At 33.3% G+C, this 19,732-nt stretch overlaps 1 pseudogene across 1 annotated transcript; it reads left to right on the top strand.

The window, feature by feature from the left end:
- The first annotated feature begins 15,212 nt into the window (after window positions 1-15,212).
- Window positions 15,213-19,592, top strand: LOC145642156 (uncharacterized; annotated as a pseudogene). Its single transcript, XR_014115650.1, has 3 exons — window positions 15,213-18,112; window positions 18,304-18,701; window positions 19,286-19,592. The product of XR_014115650.1 is annotated as an uncharacterized LOC145642156 (transcript).
- Window positions 19,593-19,732: the final 140 nt, after the last annotated feature.

Genomic DNA, 19,732 nt, shown 5'->3' with positions numbered 1-19,732 from the left:
GATTTGGATAGTTTTTTTTTTTTTTTTTTTTTTTTTTTATTTTTTTTTTTATTTTTTTTTTTTATTTTTTAAGGAAGTCTATTTGGATAGCTTAAGCTTTATGAGTTTCTAATTAAAAAAAAAAAAAAAAAGATAAATCCCACTATTTATTAGATTTAAACCCTCTGTTAAGTGTTAACCTTTCCCTAATGATGATTCTGATTCTGATGGTAAAGACTACAAAAGAGACGTACTATGGTGGAAATTCTCTGTGTTTCTTAAACTGATGAAAGTATCAGCAGATGGCAATTTTTGTTGTCTTTGAACCTGTATGTCTAACTTGCTTTTGTGTACTGTAAGGTCTCCGTAACTAAGTTAAGTACGAGTAGAATGGTTAAGGTTTCTATAACTAAGTTAACGGCAAATTCAGGCAACCCATTAGAAGGGCAATCCTCAGTTTTCACACTAATTTTCACAAATTCTGCATTTACCACTTGTGCATTATTAGTATACTTGTTAAGTGCAAATGTAATGTTGGACCCCTTCTAAATTTGAGCACTCAAACTTAAAATTGAATTAAAGTGTATGATGTAAGAATGTAAAATTATGGGTTTTGGTGTTTTGGGTTTTAGAGGGAGAGAAATTGGGTTTGAAGTTTGGGGAGATTAGATAATATCATTCTATGTTTTTAATTGGATTTTCTTCCAGATTTAGGGTATGTTCTCATTGACTGAACTCAGCTGAACTGAACTGAACTGAATATTTTATAAGAGAGGGAAATTAGGAGCTGAACTGAACTGAATTTCAACGTAAGAGAACATACCCTTAGAAGATGATTGTGTAATGAAGAGGATGAGGGAAATGGAGAGATATTGAGGGGTGGTCTAGATTACTGGGAAGAAGAGTTTCAGGGTTCAGTTGAGTTTGGCGGCATATTATTGACTTATTGTGATGGGCACAATTTTTTTTCCTTCCTATCATACATAAATAAATGTTCAAAGCACGTTGGATTGACCCGAACCTAAAACTTTGTTCAAGGGATGAACATTTCTTGACTCATCACTTGAAGTGATCCAATCCGAGATGCTTCATAACCCAATCCTAATTGACATGTATCCATTCTATTAGATTGTGAAGTATATAATTTTAACCAATAAGTATATGTTATATACGGATGTTTTACGCTTTGAACTATTTCCATAATTTTTTAGAATTATAATCTAATAATTTTATTGGATAAAATTATAATTTAATTTATACATCTGAAATATTGATAATTTATCGATAATAAAACTCTAAACTAACAATTTTATCCTAAAATTCTATCCAAATAGAACTCTAAACTAAAATTTTATTTTATGAAATCTATTTAAGTTTATCCAAATAGAATTCTAAATCAAGTGTCGCAATATCATGACATGGCTAAAAGTTTAGCTTTATATATATATGATAATATTCTTCTTCATATAAAAAAAAAATATTAATGATACTCTATACATAGACGATGAACCGGTGGAACACCAAAAACAAAAAAAAAAAAAAAAAAAAAAAGAAAAAAAAAAGGATACTCATACATATCAGCGATATTATATTGAGTATCCCAAATTTTTACATGTGGTTGGCCACATCAAGCTATTTTTTTTAAAAAACAACATCATATAAAATTATATCTTAAATGATTTTGGTTAGGTAAATCCGTAGTTGGGCTAACCACATAGAAAACATGTGGTTAAATTTATATTCCAATATAGTAATATCTCATTTGATACTATTTCTAAAGTAACAATTGAATTTTTAATCATAAAATAAAATATAAATCTAAATTTTTTTATTTGTAGAAATAATGATGTTGCTCACGTGATTCACCAAATATTCTTGATGCGTTGTATACACGCACAATCCCTTTGATTTTTCTTTCTAAATCAAACCTGTACTCAGTATATTTTTACATGTAAAATTTACTTCTTATGCTTTTGTTCGTGGCTTATTAAGTTATTATTTTATCTTTCTTGAGATATCGAGATACAATTCCTAATACTACTCCAATAAAAAGATAATATTTTGTATGGTGTACTTAATAAATTTATAAGGTTAAAACCAATCGACACCAATAACTATTTAATTATGAAAATCTCTCTAAATTCTAAGCATCAACTTAATCACCCACCAAATATGGCTGAAAGTCAATCAAACAGTGGCAATTCTTGTGACAATAGTGTAGAAGACAGATTAAGCTTACTCCCAGACACCCTTTTGATCGAAATACTCTCTTTGCTCCCATTAAAATCCGCCGCCGCAACCTCCGTACTTAATACCCTTTTACGATGCAGCCAATGTAGGAGTTGTGAATATATCATCACCCAAGTTGAAATCATTATTGATGATTAATCGAATACGAACTCTGAGATGTTAAGTTTGTGATTGATACACCTTTGCTAGAACACCTTGTGCTACGTGGTTATCTTGGGTATTACAGCTTTGTCGAGTATCCAAGTAAATTAATTAAGGCTGAACTTTGTATTAACGACTTTTATGTAGGCAAAATATATACTGATTTATCTGCCAAAATACTACAGGTTTTTCAAAGGATTTCTGGTGTCGAGTCTGCTAGCCTTGATAATTATCCGAGTTTCTTCAAAGTCCTTAGTAACATGGATGTGGATCTTGGGTCAATCTTCCGTAATTTAACCCATCTTAAATTGAGTGCTTTTGGGTTTGAGGACTTTGATGTACATAATCCAATTCCGTTGTGTTTGTTAAGTAAGCTCAAGAGACTTGAAATAATGCAAATGCAGGGGAATGCCAATAGTATCAAGTTGCTAAAGTACATTCTACATGACGCAAATGTTTTGGAGCGGCTTTATTTAACAACGGTTTATGATTTTCATGGTTTCGATAATTATCGTAATTTTTTTGATGATAATGATAGTGATTCTAAGGATAAAAATGACCTATTTGTTCCCAAGAGTTCCCTACCTAGCGAGGTTGAGTTTGTTGGCAATTACATTTGTGTATCGAGTAATGGTCCTCAAAATGGATTGATTGTAACCTCCGATGATCGGAATCCTGCATCGCAGTATTAGCTTATAGCAATTTCTATTGTCTATGAATATGTATGTTTAAACTATCTTATTATGATGAGTAGAATGGTTATTTACTTATTTGTCAAATAATTCCTCTAATGTTTTAAGTTTGTGAAATATTTACCTGATATGTGAGCTTATATACCGAAATCGCAATCTGAGTTTCTCATCCTCATCATTATCGGCTTATAGCCTATAATTGATTGTTGTAGACTTGTAGCTTTGTAGGAGTGATTTTGGGATTTAGGAGAGTTGGGGTTAAGGAACTAGAGGATAAGAGGAGTTTCAGACTTTCAGGGTTCATTTTGATAGTCTGATAATGTGATGCTGCTAATTGTGACTGTCTAGCTTATCTACAAAAAAAAAAAAAAAAAAAAAAAAAAAAAAAAAAAATTATATTGCCCCTAATCTAGCTAGTGATTCAAATTTCAGTGTCATTATTAATCCAACACTCTTTGTTGTATGGACTTTTATACCATTGAATCAGTTGGTATAAGTGTATATACACAGAGAACAGAAAACTGTAATATTGGCATGAGTTGCACTTGTGCTTTAGTTCCACTTTTGTCATACCTTATTATTAAGATGTCTCTCTCTTATACTACTGTTTCATGCTACAACATGAAACTTAATTTGTATGTAAGTTGAAAAATTGCCAAAGGAAACAATTGTTAGGCTTTCTTTAATTTGTAGGTGATGCATTTTATACTGTTTGTTCTTGGTTAAGGATCAACAATTTCAGACTTGAATCACCTACTAACCTTTATAAGCTGAAATCTATCAATTAAATTTTCGAGGTTTTAGTGTAGGAATGTTGCATTCAAGTGTAAATGGTGACTATTTCAATGCTCTTTAGAGATGCATCGTGGATGCAACAGGTGATACACCAACAATCAAGCTAAATGAATTTTTGAAGCATGAGTACAGCTTCCGAGCTCTTTAATAAGTGATTTGCAAATTTTACCACTTCTGCTATATTCTGTTATTGTTTGGTGCTTTCAGGTGCTATTAATAATGAAGATTTTAAGCTGCAAGTTATTGCGGGGGAAAACATAATCAAAGCCGAGGGAGCAAGCTTTTACCAGACTTTGCAAGGAAGGAGATTTGCTTCAGAGATGCAATGTAGGAATGTTCGTTGTACTGTCAGTCATTTAACATTCTTGAGTTTACAACTATAGTGTGTGAAGGGTAAATCAAGGCTCTTGTTTGTACATCAATAACTTCAGTAGTTGAATTGGATTGGCCTGTCCTAGAAGGTGGGAAAAGCTTACACAGTGATGCTACATGCTGTTATTAGGATTGTTCTGGTGCGTTTGTGCTTAAATCTGGTCTGCATTCATGGAGCTTTGATTCAAATGGTGTCAAAAATCCCTTGTGTTAATATCATAAATCTTCTTCTTGATTAGTCTCCTATCAATTGTGAATACTCTAGCGGTGATTTAAGTTTATTTATTTAGAATATGCGTCTTTTGTTATAAAATTTTAATATGTGCATTGCTAATGACTTTTTTTTGTTAACTACGAGAGGTTATTCTATCTTTTTCTGGGTTTTTTTTTTACCTAAATTTATACTAGATAGATTGATGCCTCATCCCTGAACAACCAATTGATCATTGAATCAAGTGATCTGCCAACCCAAAGATTATATGCCTTTAAAAAGGTAGAGTATATTAATTTACTTAGTGTTTATTGGCTATTGTGCCTCCTTTCCTCAATAAACCTTGATCATCTATGCAATTCATGAAGTCAGCTTCACTGATTCATAAATCAAAGAATAAAAAACTGATAATTGTCCTGTTTTTGCTAGGGGTAAAATAATGAAGTCTAATGGAAGTGTTTGACAAAGAGCTTAGTGAGACAAAATTATCTTATTTGTACATAAAGCAATTTTCTTAGACCGTTTGGGACTTTGGGCTATAGAAGTTTAAAGTGTTGGTACGATTTATCCTCGAGTCCCTGACTATTTCTCCCCCTGTTTTTTATCGTTTGAATCTTTACATCATTCACTTTTTGTGGTTTCAATCCTTTTATTTGTGCGTGGGAGTAGTAAAAATAATACTCCCTCAGGTTTGATTTTTTTAATTTTTTTTTTGTTTTGTCCTGTTGTGTTTTTTTTTTTTTTTTTTGACGACTACTGTAATGTGTTCAAAAATTTAGGCAAATAGCCCATCTTTTTACTACTGCGTGTTTTTTTAAGTGTTACACTTTGACCGGCACATAGTTTTAGGCAATTTAATTGACTTAAATAAAATAAGAGACAAGTGGGGTACTTAGAGTATTAAAAAATTGAAAAAGAAAGATAGTGGGGTTAATAGTTTATTGAAAAATAATGAATGTGAGAGGAGAGATATAGGGCGTGTTCGGCGCTAGCTTTTGAGTAGCTTTTAGTGGTTTGACCAAGTCAAACCACTACTCAACAAAAAATGTGAGTGTTTGGCAAAATAATGGTTCAAGTAGCTTTTAGTGGTGGAGGTAGCTTTTATTAAAAGCTAGGATTATTAGCTTTTGAAGTTAGAGGTAGCTTTTGAAGTAGCTTTTGAAAATTTAATGTATAGTTTTAAAAGTAAAATATTGATTCTTAAATGTAACAGCTAGTCAACCACTACTTTACCGAACAATCATACCTAAATTATCTTTTTTCACAGCTAACAGCTTGTTGACAGCTAACAGCTATCTCCACAGTTCACATCTATCTCCACAGCTACAGCTACCTTCACAGCTATATTTTGCCGAACATCCCCATACTTTAAAAAAAAAAAGTAGTAGTGGGTTTAGGTGGGGACTAGGGGTGTTCAAAGAAACCCGACCCGAATGTCCCGACCCGCTGTCCCGGCAACTACCCGATGGGAATTTTTTTTTAAAAAAGCCTGTTTTTTCGGGTCGGGTTCCCGACTCGGGAAAACTGCCTTCAATCCGGGTCGGGACATGGGGCGGATTTTTTCAGAAACGGGTACCCGAATAAAAAAAAAATAAAATTTACCCCCTCAAACTCCTCACTTCGTCAGACCCCCAAAGCCCAACCTAATTTCACGAAATTAGGGTTCTTTCCCCTCTCTCTCTCTCCGCCGCTCCCTCTCTTCCTACCTCACTCTCTCTCTCTTCCTGCAAATCGAAGCAACAACAACCCCAACAAATCGAAGCAAATCAAAGACAATTCTCTCTCTTCGTCCCTCTCCTTCGTCTCCCTTCATCTCTGTCTCTCTTTCTCCGTTCCCATTTCTCTCTCTCCGTCCAGCAAATCGAAGCAACAATAACAAAAATTCTTAGCAACAATTGGAGTATTCTTATCTACAGAGACTCGGTGATGTGCTTGCTTCGGTAAGGTGCGGTGACTTCTCATGGTCAGATCTACAAGATTACAAGTTTCCAATATATTAATGGAGTATACTTGTTAATTAGGGATGAATATGTTTACCCAATTTAATATGAGTTTTAGTGTTTTACAATTCAATTAGTAGTAAATTAATTTTCATTGTGTTTGGATTAGTATACTCAATTATTCATCAATAGATTTGATATTGTTGGGGTTGTATAACTTATTTTTATTCAATTATACTGATAAGAAATTATGGATGAAGATTATTATTGTCTTTGATATGTTTTTCTACTGGATTATTTTCATTTCATGACTTTTTTTATCAAAAAAAAAAAAAAACCGGGTACCCTATGTCCCGACCCGAATAATTCGGGTACCCGGAACCCGGGTATCCGAGATATTCGGGTCGGGACATGGGACAAATTGACAAGTACCCGAAACTCCGGGTACCCGGATTTGAACACCCCTAGTGGGGACCATTAGAGGAGAGAGATATAATATTTTAATGTAGCTTTTTGCCAAAAAAGTAAGTATAACACTTATTAAAACACGGCAGGATTTGGTAAGTGTAACACTTTAAAAAACACGGAGGGAGTATTATTTTCGTATCATTAATTAATTTCTGCATTTAGATTATTTTGTACTGCATTAAGTACTTGCATAATTTTATTGTACATCGAACATTTTGCGCGTGTGAACAGTAATATTACAGATTTTTTTCAAGTGATCCATATTTTCACAAAAGTAACCTTGCTTTTTTTGTTTTAACAAAAGTGGCCCTTTTTTAATTTTTTTTTTTACAAAAGTTACCTTTTTTTTTTCCACAAAAGTGACCCCTTTTTATTTTCACTATACACAATAGATCTCCATCATTTAGTTGAAGCTAGATTACTACTCCCTCTGTCCTTAATTGTTTGCTCCACTTTCCTTTTTAAGGTGTCCCCAAAAGATTGTCCCATACTACTTTTGGCATGTTTTCCCACTTGCACTCTCTCTATCTCTCTCCTCATTGATATTTGTGTCCCATGTGCTGATGTGCACCATTTTTTGCCCAAAGCCTTAATAAAGTAGATTTATAGTTTGGGGCAAACAATTGGGGACAAAGGGAGTAGTCTTCTTCATTCCACAATTTACAAGTAAAAATTAAATGTACTAAAAAACGACGAAAGAAACGCAATTTAAAATTGAAATCAAAGTTCAACAATAACAAAATTAAATAAATTATACTGATATTCCATAAAGCAATTCAAAAACGTATTTGCAGTGTAAAAGGAAGGGAAATCGGAGGATAGAGCTTCAAGAACATCGTGATTTAACACATCATAGGTGTTAAAAATGATCGCGGATCCTTGTTTTTATCTTGCTAATTAGCCGTGGAATGTAATTGACCATAAAGTCATTAGGGTATGTAGTTCTTATAAAATTTGGGAGAAGTGAGAGAAATTGTGAGCAGAAGTGAGAGAAATTTGGGTGAGAAATAAAGAGGAAAGAAATACAAGAGTGAAATTGAAGAACAAAGAATTATTTATAAAAAAGGAGTGTAATCAATAGAATTTGAGGATTTGGGGGATTGTGGGGAAGTGACTATACAATTATACTATTATAGATTTAGTCTAAAAATTAGTCCTTTAATTGTTTAGCAAATTCAAGTTTATCAATTTGATAAAGAAGATTTGTTAATCAAAGGGTATATTGGACTATTTAATCATAAATAGTAAGGATAATTTTGTCAATTTATATTTTTGTCCGAAAACTCAAGTAACGTTAGTAGTCTTGCCGTTGGTCAAAGTTCACAGTTAGTGAGCATTGCTTTTATGAGTGAAGTATAGGACTAGGTACTAAACTTTGCTATTTATTGCAGATTGAGTGCTCATCTTTCACTTGTTGAGATTGAGTACTAAACTTTGTACTCCACTTGTTTTACCTTTTTTAGCAGGTTATACAAGCAATTTAATAACTAACTTTTTATTAGCTGTAAAAAAAAAATCTTTTTTTTTTTTTCAAATACCTTAAAGTCTAAGATGAAGGGTGTGTTCGGCAAAATATAGTTGCGAAGGTAGTTGTAGCTATGTAGGTAGCTGTTAGCTATGAACATAAATAATTTAGATATGAGTGTTTGGTAAAGTAGCGGTTGACTAGCTGTTACATATAAAAATTAATATTTTATTTTTAAAACTATAGATTAAATTTTCAAGAGCTACCTGAAAAACTACTTATAATTTCAAAAGCTAATCTTTCTAACTTTTCATAAAAATTACCTCCACCACTAAAAGCTACCCTAACCACTACTTTTTCAAACACTCACTTTTTTGTTAAGTAGTGGTTTGACTTGGTCAAATCACTGAAAGCTACCTAAAAGCTACTTAAAAGCTAGCGCCGAACACGCCCGAAGTTGTGGTAGTTTGGTAGATCGGATTTATTTTATACAAAGTATTTTAATGGAAAGTTGACTTATATGATCCAAAATAATCGGTTTATTATCAAAACAAACTATGAGAAATTACATTGTCAAGAATTAGTTCATATTATAATGACAAGGATTAATTCATATTAATTTTTTTATTTTTAGCGTTACAAAATAACTAATTCTTGAATGCAAAATTTACCACATTTATTCAATTAAAAAAAAAAAAATATTACCACAAGCTATGTTGTATTCAAGGATTAGTTCAAATTAATTGTGGGTTATTTTTTTTTTTGCCAAATTTACCAAATTTGCTCAAAAATCTGGGTAAAATCCTTCCCAACTCCAACCTTTATCTAATCTTACATACATGCTTTCTTTACAAATTTGATATCTGGGTTTTAGCATATCAGTGTTTTGTTAAGCACTTACTATTCATTTCCTAACTCCAGCGCTACTCACTCGTAGACATTGCATCATCTTCTATCGATTCGTAATGCCGTGTTAAAGGTTAATTTCATTGAAATATGAAAACTAAATTGTACTATAATAGTATGGTCCAATTAAAAAACCCATTATTAAAATTACCTCTAAACCAATGTTGATGAAGCTGCTGAGTTCGAGATAATTACCTACCGTTTCAAGACCATGTTGTTGTATATGGAGGCTTTGTTGTTGATTCTTGAACTTGTATTTGAGTCTAGATTTTCGTCGAAACCACACAGTTTTTGCCTCGGGCAAAATGCTCATATTGTAATTAGGACTATTAGGAGTAATTTTGCTGGGTATCTTTAGTATTTGCGAGGTGATTTAAGTGAGGTTTTGGATAAACTTGTTACAACCTGTTAGTACAGGTTAAGTGGCCGGAATATTCTCTCGGCAAGTACTATCTCATAGTTTAGTACCCAATTTGCTACTTCTGAAAGTTGAGTCCCCTATATGTAACTTTTGCCAAAGTTTAGTACCGACTCTTATTCTTAACTCTTACTTTTATCTTCTTCCCTACTTCTGCATTGGGTTTCAAAAACCCATACCGTGGGGTTTTGAGGTATGAGTTTGAAAAATAAAATTTATGAAAACAAACATAAAGTATGAGTTTTGGTCACCCATACCTTACACCTAATATACTTGAACCAAACACCCCCTTATTGATTAAAAGTTAAAACCCTTGAATAAACCATAAACCTAACCCCCACATAAATCAAAATCACCTCCCCACATATCCAAACCTTCAACCTCCGTATCCCTGACCCAGGCAAGAAAGCTAAGCTATGCCCGGCGACATTGAAGTCATTTATTCGTTTACTTTATGCTCGAAATGTGGCTACAATCAAGGTAATTCTTGACCCTAGATCTGGTTTCAGTCCTAATGTTTATTTGCCCACTTGTATCTTTGAAATTCCATCATTAGTTGAGCTTCAATTGGGTGGATGCTCTTACTGTATATTGCCTGAACTTAGAAAGGGAATAGTTAAACTTCCTAATTTGAAGAAGCTTGAATTGGGTGACATTCGTTTGGATGATCTACAAAAATTATGGGCATTGATTGATTATTAATCGAATACAACCTCGAGGCGTCAACTTTGTGATTGATGCACCTTTGCTGGAACACCATGCGCTAGATGGTTTACTTGGGTATTACAGCTTTGTCGAGTATCCAAGTGAGTTAATTAAGGCAGAACTTTGTATTTGGGATTTGATGGAATTATCTACTGATAAATTTGGCCTAATAGTACCGTTTCTTCCAAGGATTTCTGGTGTTGAGTTTATTAGCCTGGGTTTTGATCTAAGTTTCTTCGAAGCCCTTGATTGCTTGAGTGTTGATGTTGGATCAATCTTCTATAATGTAACCCATCTTAAATTGACTTGGCCTAGTGATGATACTTTTAAATGTCCGTAACCCAATTCCACGGCGTTTGTTAAGTAAGCTCAAGAGGTTTGACATACCTGATCATTTTGTTTAATGTTTAGCTTTGCGTCTTCCGTCCGGCCTTCCTTGTTGAGATGTTACCCATACTATTCTGAGAGTACTGATCAATCATTACTACTCGAGTAATTTTAATACTCCATGACATAATATCATGTATATTAACCCTTTAGGTGAAAGTGAAACTTCAACTAACTATGCCAAATATCTTAACAGGGTTTTTGCATCTAACTTTTTTTTTTAAAAATAAAAATAAATTACGTACTCATCAATTAATCTATGTGCTACCTGCCTACCTCCAATTAGTTTTTATTTTTATTTTTTTTATTTTTATTTTTGTGTTACGAATTTACTATTAGTGAACAATAATATTGTCATTATGTCATATGATGCATATGACAACTGAGTCATATATTGGTATCTTAAACTGTGAATGGGATGTACTTAGGTAAAGTGTGAAAATATACTCGGGATCAATAATATGATTGACCCAGTTACTAACAATGTTCCAGATAAGTCATTAATTAATTTAATTTTCTGCTTCAACATAAACTAAACACTGATAGGAATTTTAAATTTAACATTATTTAAAAATCTCTTCTTACTTTTTTTGTTACATTTCAAGATTCTGTTTCCTATCTTTATACCTTATATATTGCCCCATTTGTGATACCCGCTTAATATCATACTCTCTCACCATTACAATTTTTCAAAATAATTTCGGAAAGGATATTTTGACTTTTACCAACAAAAAAATCATAAAATTGTTTTTTACCTTCAAAATTTAACAATTGTTTATGATATTCATGGTTCCGATTCTTATTGTGATTATTATGATGATAGTGATAGTGATTCTAAGGATAAAAAAGACAAAAAAGAAATCAACTATGGTGAGAATACAAGATATTTAAAACATTGTTATCTGTTTTCAAGGGTTCCTTAGTCCTTACCCAGTGAAGTTGAGTTTGTTGGCAATTACATTTGTGTATCGAGTAATGGTCCTCAAATTGGATTGATTGTAACTTCCAATAATCGAAATCCTACATCACAGTGACACAATGCAACACCAGTGCTTTTGGTATGAAAACTAACGGATTCAATGAATGGAAGACACATCTAATTCCTTTGGTCATACATCTCCATCGTAGCTCCTAACTTGAGCTTGATTATTTTCCTTGGTATCTGTAATATAGTGAAATACAAAGCCTTTCTAAAACTGATGACTGTATTAGCAGATAACAATTCCTATTGTCTAAGAATATATATGTTTAAACTAACTTACGATGAGTAGAATGGTTATTTGTCAAATAATTCCTCTAATGCTTTAACTTTCATTGTAATTGGTTCCTTATTGGTTATTTGTCAAATAATTCCTCTAATATTTTCATACTAATTTAAGTATGAAAATATGGGTAATTATCTTATCTTTGGTTGTCTTTCATTTTTTTTTTAGGAAATTTTGCAAAAAAACCCATCTTTTATGAGTATAATTTATTAATTAATTTAGGAAGTTTTGCAAAAAAAAAAAAAAACCCACCTTTTAAATCTTATTTTTTGTATAAAACCACGTTTTTAAAAAAATGTTGCAAAAGACCACCAATTGTAAAATTTTTGTTGCAAATTACCACCATTTCAATGTAAAACAATTGATACATTTGGCTTTAAAAGTGGTACTTTGCAACAAAAATTAAAAAATTGGTGGTCTTTTGTAACATTTTTTTAAAAGGTGGTTATATGCAAAAAAAAACAAGATTTAAAAGATGGTTTTTTGCAAAATTTCCATTAAGTTATTTATATATATATATATATATTTTTTTCAATAATACACCTTAATCATTTTTTTACAGTGCCATATCTTTGGCCGGAAAAGAGGGTCATTCGACCCTATTTCCCGGCGTTGACCCGACCACATGCGAGACATGTGACTTCATAAAACCACTTTCCAACTATGCCAACCACAAGAATGCCACCAGAGAGAGCGGTTTCGCTGGTGGTGGGGTAGGTAAGGCGGTTTCGCTGGGGTGGGTTAGGAGGTTTTGGTGGCGTTCTTGTGGTTGGTGTAGTTGGAGAGTGGCTTTAAGAGATCACGTGTCTCGCACGTGGTTAGGTCGACACCGAAAAACAAGGTCAAATCCTCTTTTCCGTCCAAAGGTGTGTCATTGCAAAAAAAAAAAAAAAAAAAAAAAAAAAAAAAAAAAAAAAAGATTAAGGTATGTCATTGTAAAAAAATTATAAGGTGGTTTCTTCCAAAAAAAAAAAAAAAAAAAAAAACCTTATAAAAGATTTTTTTTTTTTGCAAAATTTCCCTTAAAAATAAATGTTTATTCAGATGGGATATATATTGTCTCTACTCTTATATACTAAATAAAAGTGAGTTAGTTACATGTATAATTAATGACACTAAAAAATTAGAAAATTTCAAATGCCCGCCTTGTATAATAATCCATTAAAATAAATGCACTCAAGTGATCTTGACACATGCAAGTTGAGACAAAGACCTTGACACAAGTGACCTGAAGGAGAAGGCATAGACTTAATGAGTCATTTGTAGTTTTATTAAGTCGAATCAAGCTGAAACTGTTAAAAGGATGTCTCCCTCAATCTTTATACCAGTAGTAGGCCTCTCATCTGTCAAATTTGCCAAAGAATAATCAATACGAGTGTTAGATGAGATCAAAATTCCTAGTGTTTTCCATCTTCGTTCACTACTCAAAAAACACGTCATAAAATGGAAATTTACAAACTATGCCTTGGACGACTCAAGGAATTACAGAATGTAGGATCCTACTATGTTTCGGTTATGAATTTCATGAAGTAGATACAACTTCTATATACCGGACATATCTGGTCACTTTGTTGAATGTTTAGTTTTGCGTCTGCTGTCCGGCCTTCCTTGTTGAGATGTTATCCATACTGGTATTTGCTATACATGTGAGTATGTCTATCAGCACATATTCTGACTTCTGAGAGTATTGATCAATCATCACTACTCGAGTAATTTTATTGACATAATATAATTCATATTAACCCTTTTGGTGAAAGTGAAACTTCAACTATGGCAAAGATAGAGTTTTTGCATCTAACTTTTATTTTTTTTTTATTGCTTACTCATCAATTAATCTATGTGCTACCTCTAATTAGATTTTTTGTGTTACGATTAGTGAACAATATCATCATATGACAATTGAGTCATATATTGGTATTCTTAAATTTTGAATGGGATGTAATTACAGGTAAAGTGTGAAAATATACTCGGGATCAATAATATAATTGACCCAGTTACTAACAATATCCAGATTAGTCAGTAACTAATTTAATTTTCTGCTTCAACATAAACTAAACATTGATAAGAATTTTAAACTAAACATCATTTAATAATCTCTTCTTACTAGTACTTTTTTTTGTTTCATTTCAAGATTTGTAAATGTTTCTTATCTTTTTACCTTATGTATTGTCCCATTTGTGATACCCGCTTAATATAATACTCACTCACCATTACAATATTTCAAAATTATTTCATAAATACCATTTAAGAAAAAAAATAGTCATTTTCACACTGTCTACTCATTTTATTTGTAACTTGGCAAGTATTGCTATTAGTTGTATGAAAAATTTTAGGGCTTGTTTGGTTACACAAAAAAATGGGGGAAGTGAAAAATCATGAGAATTTGAAAATACGTGAGTTGTTTGGTTGACAATAAAAAAGTGTAACAGTGTGTTTGGATAGAAGGAAATGGAAGGAAAAGAAGGAGAGGGAAATGAAGCGATGTGATATCTTTCATTTGGATAACAAATGAGGAAGCAAGAAAATTGGAAGGGAGAGAATGGAGGGATTAAATTGTAGGAAAATTATCCCTCCAACAATGGAGAGATTTGGAAGGAAAACTCATCATTCTTCTCTCCCCCCCCCCCCCTTTCCCTCCCCTTCTTTTCCTTCCTCTAATGTTATCCAAACACACTGTTAATGAGGGAATTGCAAATTCATGGGAATTGTGACTTCCCACAAAACATGGGAAGTTAATTACCTAACCCCCTTAGATAAGTCAAACTTCCCATGATTTGCAACTTTGCTCATGCCAACCAAACAACTTTATACAATTCCCATGATTTTAATGGAGGAATTTAATTCCCATAAAATACAAATTCCTATGGGAAGTAATTTTCCATAGCAATCAAATGACACCTAAGTAACAAAAGGAGTATTTGATCATTTTATTAGGTACAAATAATCATGCCATATAAATAATAGCTGCTTGAATAAAAATTTCATAAATATGAAGTAAGACTTTTAACTTTTCAAAAAAAAAAATCTAGCCATTTACTTATACTAGTATTATTTTTGACAAGGACATTTCCTGTGTTATTGTCATAATAATAATAATAATAATAATAATAATAATAATAATAATAAAACAATTGTTATGCGTGTAGAAGGGGAATTTAAAAATCTATATAATGAGGTGAATTAAAGCCAGAAACCACCTCAAAAACAAAAACTGAAAAGAAAGAAATTAAAACAAACAAAATGAAACCACTTCATCCTCTGTTTTTCATACAACCAGCCCTTTCTTTGTTTCTTGTTGTGTTAACAATGCAACAACTCACAACAGTTTATACCCTCGATAGCACTAATTATGGAGGTAACGAAACTGATTATACAGCATTGTTAGCAATCAAGAGCAAACTTATCGATCATAGTGTTGATGGTGTTTTAAGCTCTTGGAATCACTCTCATCACCATTGTTTTTGGGATGGTGTGACTTGTGAGCACAGACATAATACAGTGATTTCGTTATCGCTAACCGGAAATTTTTTAGGAGGAACCATATCTCCCTTCATTGGAAACTTGAGCAACCTGAAAATTATAGCGTTTGGCAATACGGGTTTGCATGGTCATATTCCCCCTGAAGTTGGTCGTTTGTTGAAGCTGCAATCACTAGATTTGTCTAATAATCAACTACAGGGGGAGCTTCCGATGGGATTAGGCGCGTTGTCCAACCTCAAATACCTCTGGGTTTACTCTAACAAACTCTCTGGATCTCTCTTCCAAGTGATACAAAATCTTACTAGGTTGGTTGTGATTCAAGGTCAAGACAATGGGTTTACGGGAACTATTCCTACGAGCATTTCAAGGGTGAGTAGCCTAATTTGTTTGAACATCTCATCAAATCAAGTGTCAGGTATAATTCCACCATCCATTTCTAACCTGTCCTCGCTTGAGTTATTGGACTTGTCTAAAAATCAACTACATGGGGAGTTTCCGGTGGAATTAGGAGCGTTGTCCAACCTCATACGGTTGTTGGTTTCCTCTAATAAAATCTCTAGTATGATTCCTTCATCCATTTCTAACCTTTCCTCTCTTGAATATTTAGACTTGTCTAAGAACCAACTACATGGGAAACTTCCGATGGAATTAGGAGCATTGCCTCGCCTCATATTTCTTAATCTTTTCTGCAATAGTTTAACTGGTTTGATTCCCCCATCCATCTTCAACCTCTCCTCCCTTGAAGTAATATATTTGGCTTTCAACCAACTACATGGAAGATTACCACTTACAGCTTCACTTCCTCACTTAAAATCTCTTCTACTTTTCAACAACCATCTTTCAGGCCCATAACCAATGTACTTGTCAAACCTCACACGTCTTGAAAATATTGAGTTTGGTAGAAACAACTTAAAAGGTAACATGTCCAATTTTGATTTTGGACACCTTCATAGCCTGAAAAAGCTAATCCTCCATGCCAATAGTTTTGAAGGTGACATCTCTTTTATAACTACATTGGTTAGTTGTAGAAAATTGTATCATCTATCATTGGGACACAATTACTTCACAGGATTACTACCAAGAGTAGTAGTCAATCTTACCACTACTTTAACATGGCTTGATATTAGTCAAAATTTAATAAGTGGAGAATTTCCTATTGATATTAGTAATCTCATCAACCTTAGGATCATATACATGGATTCAATTGGCCTCACTAGAACCATCCCTCAAGATCTTGGAAAGCTTCAAAAGCTAGAGCAATTATATCTTAATAACAACAAATTGACCGGTGAAATTCCTATTTCAATAGCAAATTTACCATATTTGAGCATACTAAGCTTATCATATAACAATTTGGAAGGCAGCATACCTCCAAGCCTTGGTAATTGCAAAAACCTATTGTCTTTGTATCTATCCAATAATAATTTCAATGGACCCTTGCCTAAGAATCTCTTTGCAGGATCTGCCAAGTTTGTTAAATTACATTTATCTTATAATAAATTAGAAGGGCCCATGCCTGTTGAGATCAGCAAGCAAGTTAGTATAGTAGAACTTGGTTTGTCTGGAAATAAACTGATAGGATTAATTCCAGATGTCTTTAACTACTTACCTGAACTTGTAAGATTGGATATGAGTGACAATGTGTTTAGTGGTTCAATTCCTCCTACATTCACCTTTTTGAAAAGTCTCTCAGTAGTGGATCTTTCCAAGAACAATCTTTCTGGCACCATTCCTCAATGTTTTTCTACCTTTCCCATCATGTACCTTAACTTATCTTACAACGATTTTGAGGGAAGTGTTCCAACTAAAGGAGTTTTTGCGAATGCAAGTGCAATATCTCTCGATGGCAATAGTAGGCTCTGTGGTGGAATTTGGGAGCTACATCTAACAAGATGTGTGGAGAAAAATGGGAAGAAAAGAAGAATGTCTCATGCTCTCAAGCTGACATTTATGATAACATGTGCATGCGTCGGGGTATTGGTCATGGCCACATGCATATGGCTCTACTTGAAACGTCGTAGCAAGAAAAGGAAATCTAGCTCATTGGGCGCACTACAGAAGGAGTCATTCTTGAAAGTGTCCTACGACATGCTACTCAAAGCGACCGATGGATTTTCTTCAACAAATCTACTTGGCTCGGGTACTTTTGGCTCTGTGTTTAAAGGGATGCTTGATGGAAAGGCGGTTGCCATTAAAGTACTCAACTTGCAACAAAGAGGTGGGTCTAAGAGTTTCATGACAGAGTGTGAGGCATTGAGGAATATCCGTCATCGTAATTTGGTTGGGATACTGACAGCTTGCTCAAGTATGGATTTCCAGAGAAATGATTTCAAAGCTCTTGTTTATGAGTTAATGCCCAATGGAAGTGTTGAGAGATGGCTACACGAAAATGGAAATCTAAGCCTTCTCCAAAGGTTGGATATAGCCATTGATGTGGCCCATGCTATAAATTATCTCCATTGTGAGTGTGGCAGCCAGATTGTGCATTGCGACCTAAAACCGAGCAACATATTGCTTGACAATGACATGGTTGCACGTGTAGCAGATTTTGGGTTAGCAAAGGTTCTTCATCCACCCGTGCACCCAAATCAAAGCAGTTCAATTGGCATTAAGGGAACTGTTGGTTATGCTGCTCCAGGTAATTAATACTTCCTCCTCCGTTCCTTATTATTTGACCCGCTTTGATTTTTACATTATTCACCACCCCTCCTTTGACCGTCGTCTTTTGTGAATAATATGTATGAAAAAATATATTCATGTATGATCTTTTTGGATTCGTCTCAATAAGTACTATCATAATATATAACTTTAATAATTTCCATCTTTAAGAGTATGGCTTGGGAAATGAAGCATCTTTTGAGGCTGATCTCTACAGCTATGGAATTCTACTTCTTGAGCTAATGACACGAAAGAGACCCATCGACCATATGTTTAATGAAGACTTCAACCTCCATATGTATGCAAAGGCAGCATTACCTGACCAAGTGTTGCAAATTGTTGACTCAACACTTTTGGAGGATAAAAGTGACGAATTAGATGAAACAAGACCACGAACTCAAGTAATGCTTCAAAAAAGAGAGGAGTGCATGGTGTTTGTCATTAAGATTGGAGTTGCTTGCTCAAGTCAATTGCCAAACGATCGAATGAAGATAAGGGAAGTCATAAGCGAGCTACAACATGCTAGAAACATTCTATGCAAGCCCAAATGTAGGCGCAATTTGAAAGAGGTATACTAATTTAAAACTTGTCAAATCATCTATTTATCTTGTCAATGAACTAGTATATAGGAGGGTTAACCGGTATATTCACATTTTTTTTTTTTGAGTTTTTGTCGTTTTAGTGGTACTTTTAATGTACCATTATCCTTACAGTGGTATTTTTAATATACTATTATACCGTACATGTAATTTATACTATTAGAGTATAAGTTGTTTCAATAGTACTATTCATAGCCATTATAGGTAACACTGGTACAATATTTATACCACTAGAAAGAAAGAAAAAAATCATCACTCTTTTGTCTTATACGGAGTAGCTGCTATTTACATGTCATGTACTCCCTTCGTTTTAAAATACTTGCTTCATTTCTCCATGCGTTCATGCGCGAAGTTTTATGAGAGATTGGAGAAAGTAATAAAATATATATAGAGGTAGTAGGATTTGTTGAAAATAAAAAAATTGTAGAAAGCAAAAGTAGTGGAGAGAATTGGGGGAGAGAGAATGTATGTTGGGTCCACTATGTGAGAAAAATTAATTAAATATTGTCTACTTAACTAGTATTATTGATGGTAATGTTAGTACCTGATTGCAGGCGCAAGTAATTGAGCATTGCACGAGATAATTGGCCTCGCCTTCCTAAATCCATAGCAATCCAAAGATTATGGTAGCATCTTGGCGCTCTAGAGGTGGCCTGCTCATGATTATACTAGAAATGATTTCTGTGTATCAAGTTTTTTCTGTGTATCAAGTTATCAACACAAATAAAGGTAGTTGATTTCAATTTCCTGTACGTGCATCCATGTAACTATTGTACTTTTTAACCTGTCCAAAAGAGGAAAATTAAAAAACCTATAATTGTACTTTTCCTAATAGTATAATCTATTCATGTTCCATGATTATGTTTATCTAGAAGGTTGAGTGATAAATTTGGAATTGCTGTATTTACGTTTAATTAACAGCAAAAATAAGTACTAGGAATCACAAGTCACTTTTTCAGCAACTAACTAATATTGATCATAAGCATTGAACTTTTAAAGGG

Source organism: Chenopodium album, chromosome 8 (assembly GCF_948465745.1).
Source record: "Chenopodium album chromosome 8, dcCheAlbu1.1, whole genome shotgun sequence".
Classification (NCBI taxonomy): domain Eukaryota; kingdom Viridiplantae; phylum Streptophyta; class Magnoliopsida; order Caryophyllales; family Amaranthaceae; genus Chenopodium; species Chenopodium album.
The sequence above is the reverse complement of the archived record's forward strand: the minus strand, read 5'-3'. Positions and strand labels throughout refer to the sequence as shown.